The sequence below is a fragment of the Diadema antillarum genome, unplaced genomic scaffold (genome assembly GCF_040938485.1).
Source record: "Diadema antillarum isolate AM-2024a unplaced genomic scaffold, OU_Dant_1.0 scf00000002, whole genome shotgun sequence".
NCBI classification, from domain to species: domain Eukaryota; kingdom Metazoa; phylum Echinodermata; class Echinoidea; order Diadematoida; family Diadematidae; genus Diadema; species Diadema antillarum.
In genome coordinates, this window is record NW_027270891.1 from 1,627,722 (window position 1) to 1,646,757 (window position 19,036).

The 19,036-nt window shown below is 40.5% G+C and overlaps 1 protein-coding gene across 1 annotated transcript in view; it reads left to right on the forward strand.

The window, feature by feature from the left end:
* Positions 1–3,841: 3,841 nt before the first annotated feature.
* Positions 3,842–19,036, forward strand: part of LOC139732184 (uncharacterized) — a 33,958-nt gene continuing 18,763 nt past the window's right edge. Inside the window, exon 1 of the mRNA XM_071643094.1 lies at positions 3,842–4,306. The gene's annotated coding sequence lies outside the window, so the exon portion shown is untranslated. The remainder of the gene's footprint in view (positions 4,307–19,036) is intronic.

The following is a 19,036-nucleotide window of genomic DNA, read 5'->3' on the forward strand; positions in this document are numbered from 1 at the left end:
ATACTGGACGTCGGTGTTAGCTGCGAATGGATGTTTGGGAAAGTTACTCAGTTTTGCGATTGATAATTGACAAGTTAAGCTTTGAGATGTCTTATCAAACATCAGGTAATATCCAAGAATACTGTTTATGTGCTTCAGTTCGTTTCGCATGATGTCCGTCATGCAAACTTTGCCTTTTGATGTCTCTTACGCTCTGATCCGAAAGAAAAGAAAATGAAATAATGCTTGAATTGAGCAGGGAGGTGGGATTGAGCGATGCACAAAAGAGAGCCCCATGCATAAATGATGCTTAATAGCTTGGAATTGATTTCCCCACTTTTATGAATTACGTACCAGTCAAAAAAAATATGATATTGTTCTATATAACCATTTAGCCAAGATATGAATAAATAAATAGATAAATGATATAATGAGAAAGATCATCCTACTTATTCGACAAAATTTGATTTTTTGATGTAGTCATTTGTTGTTTTTAAATCAATCGTAGCGTTATGAAATTCAATATCGACGCATGCTCTCCATTACTGTGGGGAAGTCAGTTTGCCATATGACCGGCTGGAAAAAAGAAATTATGTCTAATCGGCTGGATACAAATCAATGCAAATGAAGAAGAAAAAAAAAATTATTGAAAAACTGTACAGCAATGGATGCCCCTTACATCGAAAGGCTATTGTGTGGACACTGAATTAAAGTTATGTGTCAGGATCATTCTGAGGGCGTCGAATTCACAACCGCAACTTACGGGGCAAAATAGAAATGAGCAGAAGGATCATTTTAATAACACGTTCTGGCGACTCCTGAAGTAGCAATTATTACTGGGGGAGAACCGATAGGTCGGTATAGTATGGAGTGTTTGGCGTCACATCGTTCCCTTACCAAAGTAATCTCAACCTCTCTCTCGTCTCTTCTCTTCTATGTTTTTTTCTTCCTTACTTTCTCTCCCTCTCTCATCATCCCTCTCCCTTCTTCTCCCTCTCTCTCTTCTCCCGCCTTTCCTGCCTAAATTAATGCCACGGGTGAGCGCTGGCGTGATGAACTAGTCGGTCATTAACCTCCCTGCTTCTTCGTAGAAGCTGCCCGATTCGTTCGTTATTGATATAGCGGGGAATCAGAGCTGATGGCAGTGCACTGCTTTCTAACGTATCCGGATCATAACCCCCTCCTCCCCCCCCCCCCCCGCACACCCAGCTTTTCCCCTCCCTGCTTTCTGTGGGTTCGTCTACATTGTACGCTACAATAGTTGTGTCCTTATCAGGCCATTGAGCCATTTTGTGTGACATATTGCTTAGATGTTTATGCAAATTCCAGGAAACATCAATTCACAATGATAATTAATACTCCCGATTCCTTTCTTCACGTCATCCGTCAACGGATCCATAGAGCGTCTTTCTCGGAACGTGATACCGGAGTTCATTACTGGAAAATGTGAAAATGTACTTTCATATCTGTAGGCTAAGTGAAACTAAGAGTAATTAAAAAAATAAGAAATCAGACAAAAGGGAGGATTAGTTTGAATCCCCCTCCTTCCACACAATATCCGGACTTTCGATTACACAAAGTTAAACCTCACGGATGCTTTTCCTCATAAAATTCTAGTTCCATTTGGCTACTGGGTATCATGGAAATATATATCGTGGTGCGTGCAAGAAGAGAAGGAGGGGGAGAGAGAGAGAGAGAGAGAAAAATAATGGTTACATGTCGTCGTTGAGGGCGCATATCTCTATTTCGTCTTCGTCCATGAAGTGGCTAGCGCGGAAACGGGGTTTGTACTGTGTAGGTTTACGCAAAGGACTAATACAAATGATTATGTACAACTATACTACTTTGCAAAAACAATGGTAACTGATTTCATTTTACGACATCTTATCCACCTCATAGACAGGCAAAATATCAAAACCATACAAAAATACAAAAATGTGGCAACTCAAGAATATATGATATGTACAATTATACTCTTACAAATGCAGCAGCAATTTATCGTTAAAAAAAGAAAATTTGTATGATTATAAAAAAAGATATTCGAATATCCCCACTGAGAGCAAAGGATGACAATCAATGACCTATAGCAACTAAAGGGGTAGATGAACACGTGATATAAAGGGAGTTAGCACTGATCCGGCACCATTTGGGAATGGGTCATGGGGACTGCGGTGAGCGGCAAGTCGCATCTTTATCTATTTCTGTAGGGGTTTTTTTTCGCCCAAACAAAGATTTAGAGAGAGAGAGAGGGGGGGGGGGGGCAGATAGACAGAGAGGAGGGTAGGAGAGAGAGGGAGAGAGAGGATTTAGGGAGTCCTTATTTTTGTTCTTTAAGATCCAGATTCGGCCAAGGGGTTATAGAAATTAATGATAATGAGCGTAATGGTATCAACTTTAATGATAAATGCTAGAAATGTTTACTCGTATCTCTCTCTTTCTCTCTCTCTCTCTACAAAGCTTTATACAAATAGATTTACTCCCGCATAGAGCTCACGTGTTTAAATAGCTCCTTGCTACACGTGGGCGGTCGGCGGAATGGCAGACGAATGCAACACTTCTCCGAGACAAGGCCAAAGATTTGTGATTCGGGTCGACTGGGTTTGTTTGATTGAACCCTGTCTGCCAATCAGGTTATGTTGCCATAACTTCGACATGAATCAGTGACCCGGGGCGAAAGACATTCCAAAATATCCTGCCCTCATGGTTTAATAGTCACCCCCGGTATATTGCATGTTGCATACAAGTAGGCCTACCCTAAAATTTAGTTTCACGATTTACCTTTCTAATGACGAGTACGAAGGTATGTGTACATAATATTATCATGAATTTCATGAAACACACAGCACACACACACGCACGCACGCACGAACACACACGCATACATGTCAATGTATAGATAAGACTTTATAGGCCGTCATACAAACATACACATAGGCCTATACACACGCAAGTAGGCCGGACAAGCATAATTGTCATAGGAATTACGATCATATTCATTAATTGTTTTGTTATTGTAATTGACGAAAGAGAGAGGGTGGGGGACAAAGAAAGAAGCACAGATGAAGAAAAGCTGGACTCTAGATAGTGGGAAGTGGATAGATAAAAAGAATACATCGATCGAATCAATACAATTCTGTAATTGCATAATTATAACCGTAAGGACTGCAAATACTCTGGGATGACGTCATACAGTTCATACACTAGAGTCTGTCATGAATTGACCGAGGTGTCCGTGTAAGCCCTTGTTCTTTTATTATTTTAATGTCTATGCTACCGATCGGATGTGATGAGAATATGGCCATGAATGTTGGACGGATCTCCGCGCATACTGCTGCCCTGTGGCGAAAGAACTTACAGGACATATTTCATGTTTTATTTGCCGTAACTGAGTGTGTTATAACATTTTCCTCTTCCAATGAAAGAAAGAGAAGGTATACAGAGTTTATAGTAATTGGGCCAACAGAGTAGAGAGCTTCATTTATCTAACCCCATCACGAGAAGAAAAAAAAATAATTACTGTCATTGTTTGCCTTGGTAAAGGAGCATGAATGGAGGTGATTAGGACGTGTAAGTTACTGGATTTTATAAGCAACTAATATATTGCACGCGCCATCCTCCGCCTAGCGAGCGTAGTGTATCGAAGGTCATACACGCGCAGTGAAGATTAGTTTTTGCCAACCTAAGCGTGCTAATGTGACCTGGTTACTTCTAGCTGGGTTCAACGCCGCCCTACATCCAAATAGCAGACGGCTTTGTACGCCGTTTCTGCGATGTAGCCTCGCCGCGGTATACCATTATACAGACTGCTCGCACTCCGCTCGGTGTATATCTTTCTCTCATTCGCTCTACACTCTCCATCCGAGGCGCACGTACACGGAACATAATTGCCAGTGCATGTTCACGCAAGCGTACACTACCAAGGCTCGGCCTTCCAGCGAAAGCCACAATAGCTTTGCCCACAGTCCACCTAAAGTTCATGGCTCTGAATAGACGTCATTGAAATCCATTCTTCTCTCTGTGTGTGGACTTTGCTGCGTTCAAATATTTCCTCGATATTTCGCATAAACACCCAGAGCGTGCTGAAATAGGCAGAGAATCCACTAACGTGCGAGTCAACTAGAATCAGCTGGACTCGAGTTCGAAAGGAGTAGCGATCGCATAGCAAGGTTTCAAGCATTACCTTCCATTTGGGATATCTCAAGACTCAAATCCATTGCCCGATATTCCCTCAAAGTCCAGGAAAACTTGTCGGTCCAACAACCACCGGTTTTTCATCGATAATTGTCGATTAAAAACCTAGAGTTTGCACACTATTGGTCTATACACGGTAAGTGGAGAATTAATATGCCTTTTATCACCCGTAAATTTTGCACACATCGTTCTGTGGGCACAAATTGGAGTATCCGTCCCCCTTTTTTACTTTCGAATTTTGCTCACATCCTCCACATGAAAGTTCATGTAGAACCATAATATGATCATAAAACCACTTTCAACTGAATGCAATACAATGTTGAGATGAAAATGGCACATGAGTGATAGCACTGTGTCAACAAAAAAGAGGGGAAAAGTTTATCATCTATAGGAGGCATATTGTGTCGAAGTGAAGTCAACCAAAATGTCAAAGTCTCTCACTACAGATTTGATTCGTGTTCGAAGTACGGAGGTGATGTGTTTGAGGCAATCTCCTTATGATTAATATATGAATATACACGATAAAGCAAGTAAGGCTAACACCATTGCCTTCTTTAACCCTGTTGCGGATTATTATGTTCCTTGCTGTGATATGCGATGTATGCAATTTTTGTCATCAGTGTCATGTACTATACAAAGACTCATTACTCCTTCCACTACTTCTACTACTACTACTACTACTACTACTTGAATAATACTGCTACTACTTCTACTTCTACTGCTACTGATCTACTACTACTAAGTACTACTTTCTACTACTACTGACTACTACTACTACTACTACTACTACTACTACTACTATACTACTGGTGCTACTACTTCTACTGTGCTACTACTACAATACTACTACTACTGCTATTCGACTATACCTCTACTACGTACTTCTTGATCTTCTTCTAGTATTTCTACCCTTTTCCATGTATCAACAAACCATTGCTAATGCATTACCGACTCACTGGCGGCTATAGACAACACGGCGGGAGAGGTTTGCTCTTTCATGTGGTAAACACAGAAAGCCACGAAGTGGGAGAGAGAAAATAATATGCATAAGACTATACAGCAGCTACCATGCGTGTGGACTATTATGCAAAATGTTTCTTAGCTTGTGTGACCAAGACATCTTTGCGTCTTTATTCAACAACATAAACATTTAGGTCTTCCTTGTCTTTGATATTCATCTTTCCGACGTATATATAGTTATTCTCACATATACCCATTTTTTTTCTATACTTCATCCATCCCCTGGCTCGTTTCTGCAGATGACAGTTTGATTATGCCAATAACTTTCCTCGTATGTTTTTCCAGCTCTAGAAGCGATCGAGTGCCAAAGATTCATTTAAAAACTATCAACTTTGTACATAACCTCCTCTCATTTCTTTGTGGTTGAAAAAAAAAAGAGGGCAAAACAAAAACAGAACGAAGGTTACTGACTTCAGAAATCAAGGTTGCTCGTTACTTCGTATGTCCGTCACATTTTTGTTTTGTTTTGCGGTGTCCTGTTTCGTTTTCTCTGTTTTGTGTAACTTTCATTTTTGGTAACATGAAGTCGATCATTTTACATGGTCTGAGATACATCATAACATGTAGGATAGGAAGGATACTACTTTTGCTAGGTGGTATATTCAAAGACAATCGATCTATATCTCGCATTGTTTCGATCTTTATACATCTTAGTTTAAGGACTCATTTTGGCACCATTTGACATCGTAAATGTACCCATTAGTTGTATGCTAATGGTCCGGATATAGTGTATTGAGATTAGTAAGGAAATACATACAGATTCAGTCTAAGGGCACTTTATTAGCACGATTTATTTATTTATTTATTTCTATTTATTATGTGTTCGTTATACAGGGTAGTCTCTTCAGTACATAAAACTGCTTTACAAGAGAGCCCTGTATTACATGAAAATATTAAAGGACAAGTTCACCTTCATATACATGTGGAGTGAGTGAATGCAGCAATATTAGCAGAACACATCAGTGAAAGTTTGGGGAAAATCGGACAATCCGTTCAAAAGTTATGAATTTTTAAAGTATCTGCGTAGTCACTGCTGGATGAGAAGACTACTACAGTGTATGATGTCATATGCGTACAACCATATAAAGAAAATAAAAAGAGAATTTCACAAAGCTTTACTGTTTGAATAAAGTGCACATTTCTTCGACTTGTTACTGACATATGTTAAGGGTAATATTATTCCCCCTGCCTTCTGAAAGAGAGAAGTCAAGTGTTCTTTTGTTATGCGAGAAAAGTGAAAATATGTTGAATTTTCTTTATTCTTTCTTTACATCGTTGTACTCATCTGACATCACAAGCTATGGCAGTCTTCTCATCCAGCCTTGAGTGAGCAGAAACTTCAAAAATTCATAACTTTTGAACGGATTGTCCGATTTTCCTCAAACTCTCAGTGATGTGTTCTACTAATATTGCTGCATTCACTCAACCCACATGTCTATGAAGGTGAACTTGTCCTTTAAAATACAATTTACAATTTGAAACAAATTTTAAACAGTACAATATTACAATCTATAGTATTACATAAAATACAATACAAAATACGACAAGTTAAAAAGGCGATCAAAGTATAAAACTGAATATGATATAAGTTGAATAAAATGTATAACAATGTAAAATTAAAGGACGTCTTACATTCCAGATAACAGTATACATTTCCAGTATGAAAAAAAAAATCTGAGCTGCGTGCATGTTCTACATGTTACCATGCAACCAGTAATGTGATAATGTGCAAGTTTGAAGCTGTGAATTTTTTAGAGATGAAAATGAAGTTAAATGCTTCACAGCAGTTCAACTCTGTGAATGATCGGATTTGTCAAAATCGGTATATCCCATGGACGATGCTATAGTGTTCGAATAAATCGCTCAGTAAACGGATCATTCTCATGTTGATAGTCGATTGCAGATCCCTTGCTCCTGGAAAACATAATTTCCCATAATAGTTTTGCTGATGTGGATGTCATGCACTTGGTATCAACATAGCACATCAGGTAGGAAAATTTGACCATATTTTGAAATGTAGTTACGACAATTCTAAACAGTGTTGTACTTTTTCGCTTCAGTGTTTCTCAAGTTTGGAAAGTCATATTATCATATCGGTGATTTTTGTCTGTACTGCGCTGAGGATACTCAGTAACAGCCAGAATCTGGTACACATACACCACGGTATGTAATAAGGGGGTCAGAATACCTGATGGTTGGCGATCCATGCAGTGCTGTGCTACATAAGGTTTCATTAGCTGGACACTCATTTCGTCCCTTTCTTCGGAGATTTACCGCGAGACGCCACTCGTGCGTCAGATAGAAGGGTGTAAACTTTTCCTGAGTCACTCAGAAGTCTTTGATTTCAGCCGCTTTGGACCATGGGTATACGACCATCATCTTGCTGTATAAAACAAGCACATCATGTGACAATGCACAGATGTAATAAAAAAGTGTGTGGAATATGTGCATATCTAATACGCTTATTTTGAAGCATGATACACTCTGTGTGTGATTTATTTGGATATCTAGCAGGAATGTATAAATGGTCACAGGGGTAATGACATCGGTCAGGAATGGCCAAGATATCAAGTGTAGAAACATGGGAATACATGAAGGGATCATACGTGTAAAATATGAAAGACCGAAACAGTGATATACAGAGTGGAGGAGTGGAGAGAGAGACAGAGAGAGAGAGAGAGGAAAAAACACATACAGAGTCTTTGCCAATTTTACCATTCGTGGTCGACCGGATGAGAGTATTGTGTGGACGGGGTTTGACTGGCTGGATTGGTTTTATGGTTCTTCCAGCGTTTTTCCACCCTGCACTTTTCACTAGGTTCAAATTCGCTTCCGCTTTCTCTCAATTCTATTTAGCAATTATTCATTTTTTTTTTCCTATTCATTTTATCTTTTGTGAAAACCCACATAATCACCGCCACATCACCCAGCTAACAGCGAGGAGACCCCAACCGTGCCGGCAATCTACACCTTTGTGTGAAAGAGGGGTTTCCTACCATAGCTGGGACTGGGAGCGGGATTAGACATTGTAGCGTGATGGTTTAGGACATTGCATTGATCTTCAAGTTCAATGCATGTCATTTCTTCTTAAAGAACAAGAAGAATATGTACTTATTTCAATGCTGGTTTCTGGGCAATGATTCTCCCTTACTCGCTAGATCAATCACTGATGGTAATAATGCCTATTCGTCTGAACAATTCCGTCGATGAATTTTGGTATCTGTCCCACTTCTTCTCCGGTTTTAAGAAGATGGCACTCGCAGTCGCAATGCTATAAAAGAGACTCGAAATTGACAGTTCCATCGCTTAGTTGATGACCGATGATCTCTAGGCCCGCGTGACGCTCAGCTGAGTTGGTCGCACGTCTTCTTGACCGTATCCTAATCAGTTAGAGGTAGATCGGAATTGTGATCGTTCAATATACGATCAAATCACTTGTCATCATCAAAATAATGATGGATGTAGCGTCCTCGGAAATAGAGCTTCGAGGGGTGAGGAGTTTGATTGATGAGAGGGCCATATGGTTGTGTGTAAAACTGACAGGCAGGGTGGGGAAACTCACTATTTTGCCGACTCTTGAGTAGTCCAATGTGAGTGTTTTGATCCCGCTTGATTGTTGACGAATGTTTGCTGAAATATCCGTTCTCTTCTAGCTTCCAGTAGTAATCATACGAGACAAGTGTGTAATATAACACGGAAAGAATATCAATTCATTAGTTCACGTTGGATTGAGGTAGCACCACGCGTTTTAAATTTCAGTGCAACGATCCTTTTTTTTTCTTTCTGATTTGTATTGTTTACTTTTTTATTTCACGTTTTTCGTTCAAAAACCCAACATAAAATGGCTGTGAAGATTGCTTTATCTGATTGTTATTCAGGCCTTGCAGGAAAATATCTTGGTGTCCTACCCAAGGTACTGGTACCATAGACAATATGTCTACCAATCGTTTGTTCACAGTGACTGAAAACTGTATTCCGCCCCTCCCCCCCCCCCAAAGAAAAACAGGGAAGTGATTGTCGACGAATAGCGACTGTATAAATTTGCAAAAATTGTACGCCTCGGCAGTCCCTTTTTTCTTTCAGAATCTATTCATTTCTTCCCTGTTAGTTAGCAGACATCTTGTTCGATGATTGTAGGCGTGTTTGTCATTGAATCAATCAGTAACAATCGCTTAACTGTAGCGAAGACTTCTGAAGTATGACAGATGACGTCATATAACAGGAGAAAATGGTGGATAGGCCTATAACCGTTCTTTCTTATCATAATGCTGCTCCAAAAAATCTCGATATGTGGTGATAGGCAAACGTATGTCTCTTTATGTACAAACCATATCTGCTTCTATACTTTTGAAATAGCTTATACGTATTGCGTTGTGGCCTAGGTCGCTTTTTTTATTGAGCCCAAAATGGAACCGCACTTCTTCCCTGAGAACCGCTTTGCAGGTTGATAATAGGCGCGCGTTTGAAGGGAGTGTGCTTGGCGTGTTTTTCATTTTCTCCCCCAAAGTATGCCAGCCTTTTTTGGGGGGATCAATTTTCATAATGACATAAAGTATGGTGTCCTTAAACACACACAACAAAAAGGCCCGGCATATGGTAAGGTTAACGTAATACCAAACAAACACAGTGACAATAATAGGTATTAATGCCTGTGTACTTTGCCGTTTGGAACCGACGAAGTCCTAATCATTTCCCTCACAAAGTTGGTCCCGATACCCCGCGACCACTTTCAAGCTAGTCGCCCACTGCGCAGACTCTGTTCCATATCTATGTTGTATCTCTTTTCGAAAACCGCGACGGCATTCAACGTTTGATCCATCGCATTATTCCGACTTAGATTCTACCCACCGACAAAGACACAAAAACTAGAGCAAAGCAAACAAAATCAACTGCCTTTGAGCCATCGGCCCTTTTGTGAAAAAAAAAAGGAAATTGATATGAAAGTTGAAACTTGCTACCAGTTACAATTCAAAGCGAAGGGTATCGTAAAGTTTTTACCACTTCCGAAATGAGCACTAGGGCAAGAGCCAAATATGTTTACAACATAAGTGCCACTTCACCAGAAGTGAATTTAATTTGCCCATCGGGCAAGCGGTCAAGTGGGTTTGTGCTAGCACCGTGAAGGTGTTGAGGACCTATGGTGACAACAACAACAACAAAATGAGAGAGAGAGAGAGAGAGATAAAGAAAAATCTTCCTCTTCACATTATACTCTTCAGTATCTTGGTGGTATAATATACTGTTCTGTGTTAGATATCTGTTGGAGAAAATCATTGCCAGAGACCTTTCATTTCTTTCCGTTGACTTGCATGTCAGTTGAATTCTGAATGTATGCTCGGGCATGACCAGACTTCTACAAGGTTATTTTGGCCATCGCACCGATAATAATTGTGGCATCATTTCGGTTTAACACCGACCTGAAGACGGGAAAAAAGTTCCACTTTGGCATTACATTGTTGGAATGATCGAAAAACACGTCATCTTGTCACGCGCTTTATGCAGGAAAAAGTGTCCTTTTTTCGCTCGTTTTTCACCGACACTTCGTGGGTTATTTCGTGATATTAGTGGAGTTCGTGTGTCTCTTGAGTCCGTTGACCCAATAAGGCAGTTACTGTCACGTAAGACTGTGTGTGGTAGCCGTGGTAACCGGCCATTTGTTCTAGATTGTAATAGCATGAGCGATTCCTTCTCAAAGCCATAAAGTGAAGGTATTAGAGATAAAGAAAAAGAAAAGACCGACAACATTTCAATGGGCACCAGTGATCTTTTCAATAGCCATCAAGACACAGAAAGTGATAATTGAACCATTATGCTTGTCAGAGACTCAATATCTCACAAGTTGGTGTGTGTTGTATATTATGAGAGGATTTATAACGCACCCTGAAGGTCAGAAGCGAAGAGTGACTTTCACGTCACCTCCCTGCTTTGTATAGGTGAATTCGTCACATATGAAGCAATGAAAACAATGGAAAGATTTAGATTTAGATTTAAATTGTAAGTTAGATTTGATGATGAATTGTTAAATGGCTGCTAATACCAGCCATTTTAATGAAATAACGACAATTCATACCTCGTGATTATTTTTTTTTCCTTTGGCCTCTGCAAAGCCAATCCTTATCCTGTTGCAGTTTTGTTTTTGATTACAACCAACGGAAACCTCTTTGAAGGTTGCATCACACGAGTCGATGTTTTCAGAGAATGACATTCATGTCGTCAGCAGTGTCAACTTTTGGCTAACTGTATTCTACTTCATCAGAACTGTGTTTGAAAGATCTGCCTTCTCATCCTGCCGTTCTTAGTTTCAAGAAAAAATAAAGAACCAAAGATGTTGTAATACTCGGTATAGTGTTCATAGCAGATGTCCAGTAGTTCTGGTGGGAAGTGTTGTCAATGAGAGACAGAACACATACTGATGATTATTTTTCGGAGTGACTTGCCATGGGTTGCTTTTTAAGGATGAGTTTTGCGCTTCATCCTTGAAGCGCCATGCCACGCCCTCCAGCCGACCGCCTTGACATGTTGCTATGGTGATGATTGGTATGGACACCTCGTGGCGCAATAGATGAGTCTTGATTGAAAACTCGATGAGAATACCATGTACATAGCACCCATCCTCCAACGACACTTCGCGTTGGATATCAGGAATACTAAGATGGGATCAAAGACAGGCATGCATGCTGCACCGTTGCATTCCACTTACTGAGAAAGCAATAATTGCTCTATTGACCTGAAGCACTTACGTTGGTGTCATATCAATAATATCCGCGATTAGATTATAAACAAATTGATGATGAGTTCCGGGACTGTATTATCTACAGCCGTAAATATGGAGAAACTTAAGCAAGTCTTCATTTTCGCTTCGGTCACGTATTCAAGGAAATGTGTTGGTTTTTGTACTGGCATTTTGTTTCTCTTTTATGTTGTGTATCTCATCAATATCAAGCTTTGCAAAATTCTTTACAGTTAGCTGTCATAATCAAGATCACAGCCATTAGCTAGAGCAACAAAACGCATTAAATTTTGCCTAGTCAAACCTACATGGATCCTTATCCACATGTTTTCGTGTACAGGCATTTTTAGATGGTAGCGAGAATCGGCAACCACAGCTCTCTGCGTTTTAGGGTCTGAATTCTGGCGTCTAGTCACCTTTTCCAATTTGATTGATAAAAGTGACACAAGCGCTGTACTTTCGGACGAGAGCCAGTGTATACCAGCCTATTCAAGGAGCGAAGGGGAACGTACTTTACTGAGCGACGGGTGCTGGCTCGCCGCACGCGCACACATTAGCTGCGGATTAAAGGCTGAATGCTGGGGCCCAGACTAACCCAGTACGAACCGCTCTCTCTCCCTCTCTCTCCCCAAGCAAAGGTGTTCTCATCCTACATTCACCTTGGAAATGGGACTTGCTCTACTTCATTCAGACATAACTCTATTTACACTCATTTATTTCCCCAAAATGCCAAGTTCTCTGTAATTTTCGCCGTATGAACAGTATTACAATCATAAAGTCAGAAATTTCCAGTAATTTGTTGACGCTATCTATGGCCGTCTATTAGTCAGCTAAATAATCATAATCGTAAATTGTAATCAACTTCAAAGAAATGAAGAGGGTAACAAGCAGATTGTGATAACCTACCGTTTGTTACTCGATACAAGTTACAGTAATGGCTGCCTCAAATGCGCAGTTTCTATCTGGAAAAAAAAAACACGGTGTAAATTATAAATGTTGAGGACGCTTTTACAACGAATTGACAATCACATGGAGCTACTAAGTATAAGATGTCTTTTATTATAGCTGATAGGTTAGACATGATGCGTTCAAATTTCATCTTTCCATTGCCCGATGAATCACCATCGAACATCCCCCACAGCTGCGCGTAGGTCCGATTCGGCCTTTAACACGGCGATTAGTTGGACGTACTTTTCTGTCTATTAGCTCAGCGGTGTTAACATATGTACAAAACGGCGTCTCCCTCTCTCTACGAGGCGTAAAAGGTCGACTGGACTTTTTCCACCCATGCTATTTATCAGTGTCCTGCGAGTGGGGTTCCCCAAGCGAGTTTAGGCCCGCTGTGATTGCCCCTGTTTTGGGCTCTTTTTTGACGCAAAAGAAGATGAGAGTTTAAAATCGTGTGAAATTAACGTGCCTATCATTACCGACACAGTTCAATGTAATTGCAATACCAGGCTAGGTTCTTCATGTCGTAGCCAACAAACACAACAGCAAGAAGAAAACATAAGGTCAGAGCTGGCCGAGGGTCGTTTTCACACCCTGCGATGATGAATGTTGATTGTCATCTTTTCCTAGATGTTTAAAACTTTGTTAAAACTTTAAAATTTGTGCCCGTTATGTTGTCAAACAACGAGCAGAATTTATGGTAATAACAACTTTCCAAAAAGAAAAGAAAACATTGGTGGGAATCTCAAACTAGTGACGTCATTTGTGGTCTTTCGGGGAAGTGAGCAGTTGGGTCTGTAAATGTTAGAAAAAAAATGTCAGTATCAATCATACACGAACTGGCCAACTTCAAAGATCATCGCATGTACATACCATATTTTTATACCACCATCAGACCACTGATGTTATAGTTCACTGACACTGTAATAACTTGCTTTATGTTAAGTACAACAAAAGAAGGAAAATCTCAACTATACCTTTTGGGTTTTCACTCCTTGTTAGCTGAAACCTGAAGATCTTTTGGGACAAGATAAAATATGCCATATCGATCATTTAATCATGGTAATGTGAGCGCATTACAAAAATCCATGTACATGTAGTTATGTGGTTTTGTTGTTGTATTGTTGTTTATGTTTTCTAAACTCGTCATAACGAAAAGGCATTTGTCCTTTAACTATTTTCCAGACTGAGCAAGAATTCTAAAGTTTCGGCACAGCAAGTGGTGTGAATATAGTCGTCGGAAGAATGATTGTTCTCCAACCCCCCCCCCCCCCCCCCCCCCTTCTCTCTCTCTCTCTCTCTCTTAATAAGAGGAAAAGGTCGTTTGGACTTTCGCCTGCGTGGCGCGCGGCGTGAAAGCTGGAGTGTGGTGCGGTCCCAGCGGTGAAGTCCTTCTCAGCCGTTCCCCCCGTGGGTTGGGGACTACCATTTCCGCAGGGGACGTTTGACACACGCTGATCCCCCCCCCCCCCCACCCCCGACCAGGAAAAGCAAAATGCACGTTTCAATATAATCGTACAACGTGTAATTCGGCAGCCTTGTTCTTACTTTTTGCAACTGATCGACAAAAAAAAAAAATTGCCCTACGTCGACGTAAATATGCACTGATTGATCAGTGTTATAGACTTAGTGTAGCAGCCATGATATTGATAAAACATAACGGGCATATTATAGTCTCTGGGGATTCGAACCGACGATATTCTGATCACCGGACAGTAGTCGTATCCACTGGATCACCGAGCTTCCGTCCGACAGGCAGTACTGGTTCTGATGCTTGTAGCATGCAGCGACCAAGCACTGATTAATTCACGGTTTATTTACGTCGATGAAAAGCGATTTTTTAATCAGTTGCGATGAAAAACAACGCGACGCAAAAATTCATTAATTTGTTCTTACTTTTGTCTGGCAAACACAAGTTTACAATTTTTGTTGACGATCGAAGAGGCACAATGACCATTCAGACTCACTGATTTAATACTCTTGGCCAACGACATCGTTATTTTATACATACAGTGACATCCCGAACAGCAGTTCGACATTTTATTATACATGCGCGGACTCAGTTTCTCATTTTTTTTTCTTTTTATCGATTGTTTATATGCAATGACGAGGTTTTGTTAATGGTAACGGACATACGTACGTATAATCTCGATATCAATCCGGTACATGATCTGCGTATCATTTTGCCATATGGTGGCACTGTAGAACGGCTGTTTGGGCATACCTTGACACATGAAATTCCCAGTCGAACTAGGGAGTTAAAGCTCCTTGGTCAAACAGGGGTTAGTCGGACACTCCCCGTGACGTAATCATAGTCACGTGACGATGCCTGCGTTACGAACATACCATCTCGATGGTTGACGGAAATACGAATCAAGCTCGGATTGTTGTTACTATTTGTCAAGGAACTATTTTTGTGGCAATGTAAATGCTAGAGGAGAGTCAAAGACCCTACCTTCTTCACCGCAGCCGGAAACTTTTTAACTTTCGAATTGTTGTAACCAGCGACGTGACCTCACCTGTTGTAACATACTTGGCTAACACCACCACCATAATGCGTACCCAACGAATAATAGCAAATCTGTAGCGTACATTCCTAATCTTTCGACGACAAGTTATTCCTATTTTCCACCACTGTACATCAACTCGCTCAGCTCCTTTCTCTCTCCTTTTCTACCTCTAACTCCTCCTCTATCTATCTATCTATCTATCTATCTATCCATCTATCTATCCATCTATCTATCTATCTATCTATCCATACATCTATCTATATCTATCTCTCTCTCTCTCTATCTATCTATCTGTCTGTCTATCTGTCTCCATCCTTCTGTCTATCTCTATTTCTCTCTCTCTCTCGCACACTTCTTTAGACGACCATTATCCCCTTACCCACTCAGTGAACCGTGTACTTACTTAACAGGTTGACAATGGCTGCTCATGCACATTACTTCAGTATACCTATACTGCCTTCATCCTCTATGCATATCTCATCACCCATTTCCATTACACGGTATCCACCAGCAGCTTTCGACTGGCGCGCAAATGAGTTTACATGGGTGTGTGTGTGTGTGTGTGAGTCTTGAACAATACGTTAACAGCTTAATGACTGAGATTTAGAATTGAATTAATTAACCGTGAACCTCCGGCATTGCCAGCGTAGCAACCAGGTAGAGGTCAATGCACTTTGCAAGAGCGAGTTAATTCTACTGTGATCCCACTGAATTGAGTCGAGGAGAGAAAGAGAAAGAAAGAGAGAGAGAATATGTGTGTATGTGTGTGTGCAATGTATATGTGAGTATATCCTCCACGATGAAAAAACAAAACATATACATCATAGTATTCATTGATATTTTTATTAGTTAATTCAAGGTGTGGAATAAACAACCATCAGACCTGCTGAACGGGGCTGCTTTGCGGCAAGCACGTTAGGGGTGAGAATTACTATTATCATACTGCTGTTACGTTTAATACATTACATTAGCTGCTCTGATTTAATATAGATAGCTGATCGACATAAGTTAACAATTACTTTTAATGGATATTCGTTTTTCTAAGTTTTCTTTTCACCATCTTTCTAAGGATTTTTTCATAGTAATTTCTGGAGGAAAATTTGTGTAACCTCAGTCAATCACATGTAAGGCGAAAATTCAAAATGTGATGAAATTGGTTCAAAAGGAACATATTTTTTGTTTGTTTTGTATTGTATTGGGGTTTTTTGCGACCGAGACGAGACAGCAGGTATAAGCTTTAAACCATTATCCAGTCGGCTTTATTAGAAGAGACAGTTTTCGTAAATTGGCAAGGGTAGTCTCCGTTTGATTTGAGGTATATTGATATATCTATCATGCTTCCATGTCACTCATGGAAAAGTGATGTTCTGTCTCAGAGTGCTTTTGTTTTTGCTGCTGAGGATTCTTGCTATGTGAACGTATCTTAGGATTATGTTCACCACCCCCCCCCCCCTCGATCTTAAGTTGAGATAATATCGTTACCGTATACTTTTAAATCCATGTCATAAATGCGTGCAATGCACCAACACTGTGTTAGCAAAACAACCACCAGGCGAATGTGTGTGTATGTGTGTTTTATGTGTTTGTGTGTACGTGTGTGTATGTTTGTACAGATGTATTTATGTGTCTGCGTATGTGACTGAATAGTACCCAGTTAACGACCTGTAAAACGGAACGTAATGTTATCTGGATAGTGGTTTGTGAATCACCTTGCCGACAAGGTCCCGGTTTTATCGTGACTATTCGATACGATTGTTTCAGGCCACGTCCCCAAGGTGCGCTGGCCTTCGCCGCTCCCCCGACATGTAGTCATGCGGCAAGTTTACCTGAACTTCACGAGGTTGTGCTCTCATGCATTTATTTATCAATCAATTGAGCTATTTACCGAGATAGTACATTGGAAAGAATTAGCCAGTGTTAAGACAAAAAGTGCAAATCAGGGGGTGACGATGTTGTTATGATTCTGTGCGTTCCCTCTCCCACACGATTCGATCCCTGCACTACGAACTATCGGAGAACAGTGCGCCTCTCGAAAGCTGATACAAGCTGTGCAGGCTTTTGTTATACCAAGAGTTTTCTTTTGCCACCCTAGGTTAGTTGTAACATTTACAAGCGTAGATTTCAACGTCATCAACACATTGCGGTAGACTTTACAATGTGAACTTATTATCTTCCTTGTCTCGTCTGCGTTGTCTATTTATACCGCTGACAATGTCCTGTTTCTACATACAAGGAGATGATACGTTCTTGAAGTTATGGCGCTCTCGCTTTCGAGTTGTCACGTAGGGCGATTTATCATGTATGAAACTATACGTACTGCGACACCGAAAGTTATATGATCCGCTCTCGTTTGTCTTTTTACGAGTGGTAATTAGGTCAAGAGTGTTATTTTTTGAAGATGACACTGTGTCACCCTGTCTCTGACGGAGATGCAACTCGTGGTAAGACGGCTCGATATGAGTGAGCATGAAACCAGGGTTGGTTGTCATGTTCGTTGGCAAAATAATCCACTCTTTCACATCTCACGTCTGATGGATTACTTTGGTCTTGTCTCATCTTAACTTGCCGTTGTTTTGAGTTGCGACAAATTCGAATTATGTCAACACTCCAACATTCATCAGTTGAAATTTGCATTCACCTAATTTAATCATACATTTTGAAATTGCCTAACCATGTGTTCATTTCAGTGGCCAAGTACAAAAATCCTGCAAACACATGTATTCACACTTCGTTGCTTTCTCCCTTTCTATCAACGTCTTTTCAGGTGTCTTGCATTTCCCATCTATGTCTATTTTGCCTTTCTCTATCTTTATCTTTCTCTTCCACTACACATTCTGCAATCCTTCTATCTGTCCTAAGAATCTATATATAATATTCCATATCTGTCCACGTATCTCTCTTACACGTTGTAAACCTTAAAGCGCATTAACTCTGGCAGCACACATCGTTGGCATCGTCAGTGAGAACAGCTCGCCAGAAAAGGAATTTCTGTCGGTATAAGAGTGGACTTCAATAAAAACACTTACGGAGATGAAATATTTACTTCATGGCTGAAAAGTTCATATCATCGCTTTGACGCTCGGCAATATCTGTGGGGAGAGCGAATCATGCACGTTCTCGTTTTGCCGATGTGTGAGATAAGCAAAATTCCCCGCCGTCTTGAAAGAAAGTGATAGAAGTAATGTTGGCGGAAAATAGGAAACGCGTGGTAAAGTGCAAATGAACTTTATTATTAAACCATCCTTTTCACACTCCGCGTCTCTCTCGCTCTCTCTTGTCTGCAATGTATTCCGTTTTCAGTTTCATTCCGTGAGTTCTGGTAGTTGACGAACATCTCAAGGGGGTGCTATCACCTTTGGAGACAGGCGAAGGCTCATTTGGATAGAAAATTGATCGATACTCTTTTGACTCCCTCGATGAGCAAGAGGAGGAGGAGCGCCAGCGCAGTACTGCTCTTATTGACCAGTCAGTGCTGGACATCAATGGACTACTGCTGAGTGTTTCAAGCTGTGTTGATATTTCAAGTATTAACTCATGAATCTAACCTTCATATTGAATGCTATTCTAAGGCCTCTGAGCAGGATATCGCCGTATTTTGTATGGACGAGTTCTTTCCTTGTCGGACTGTCCTTTTGTGTTCAAACGCCTGACCTCGGAA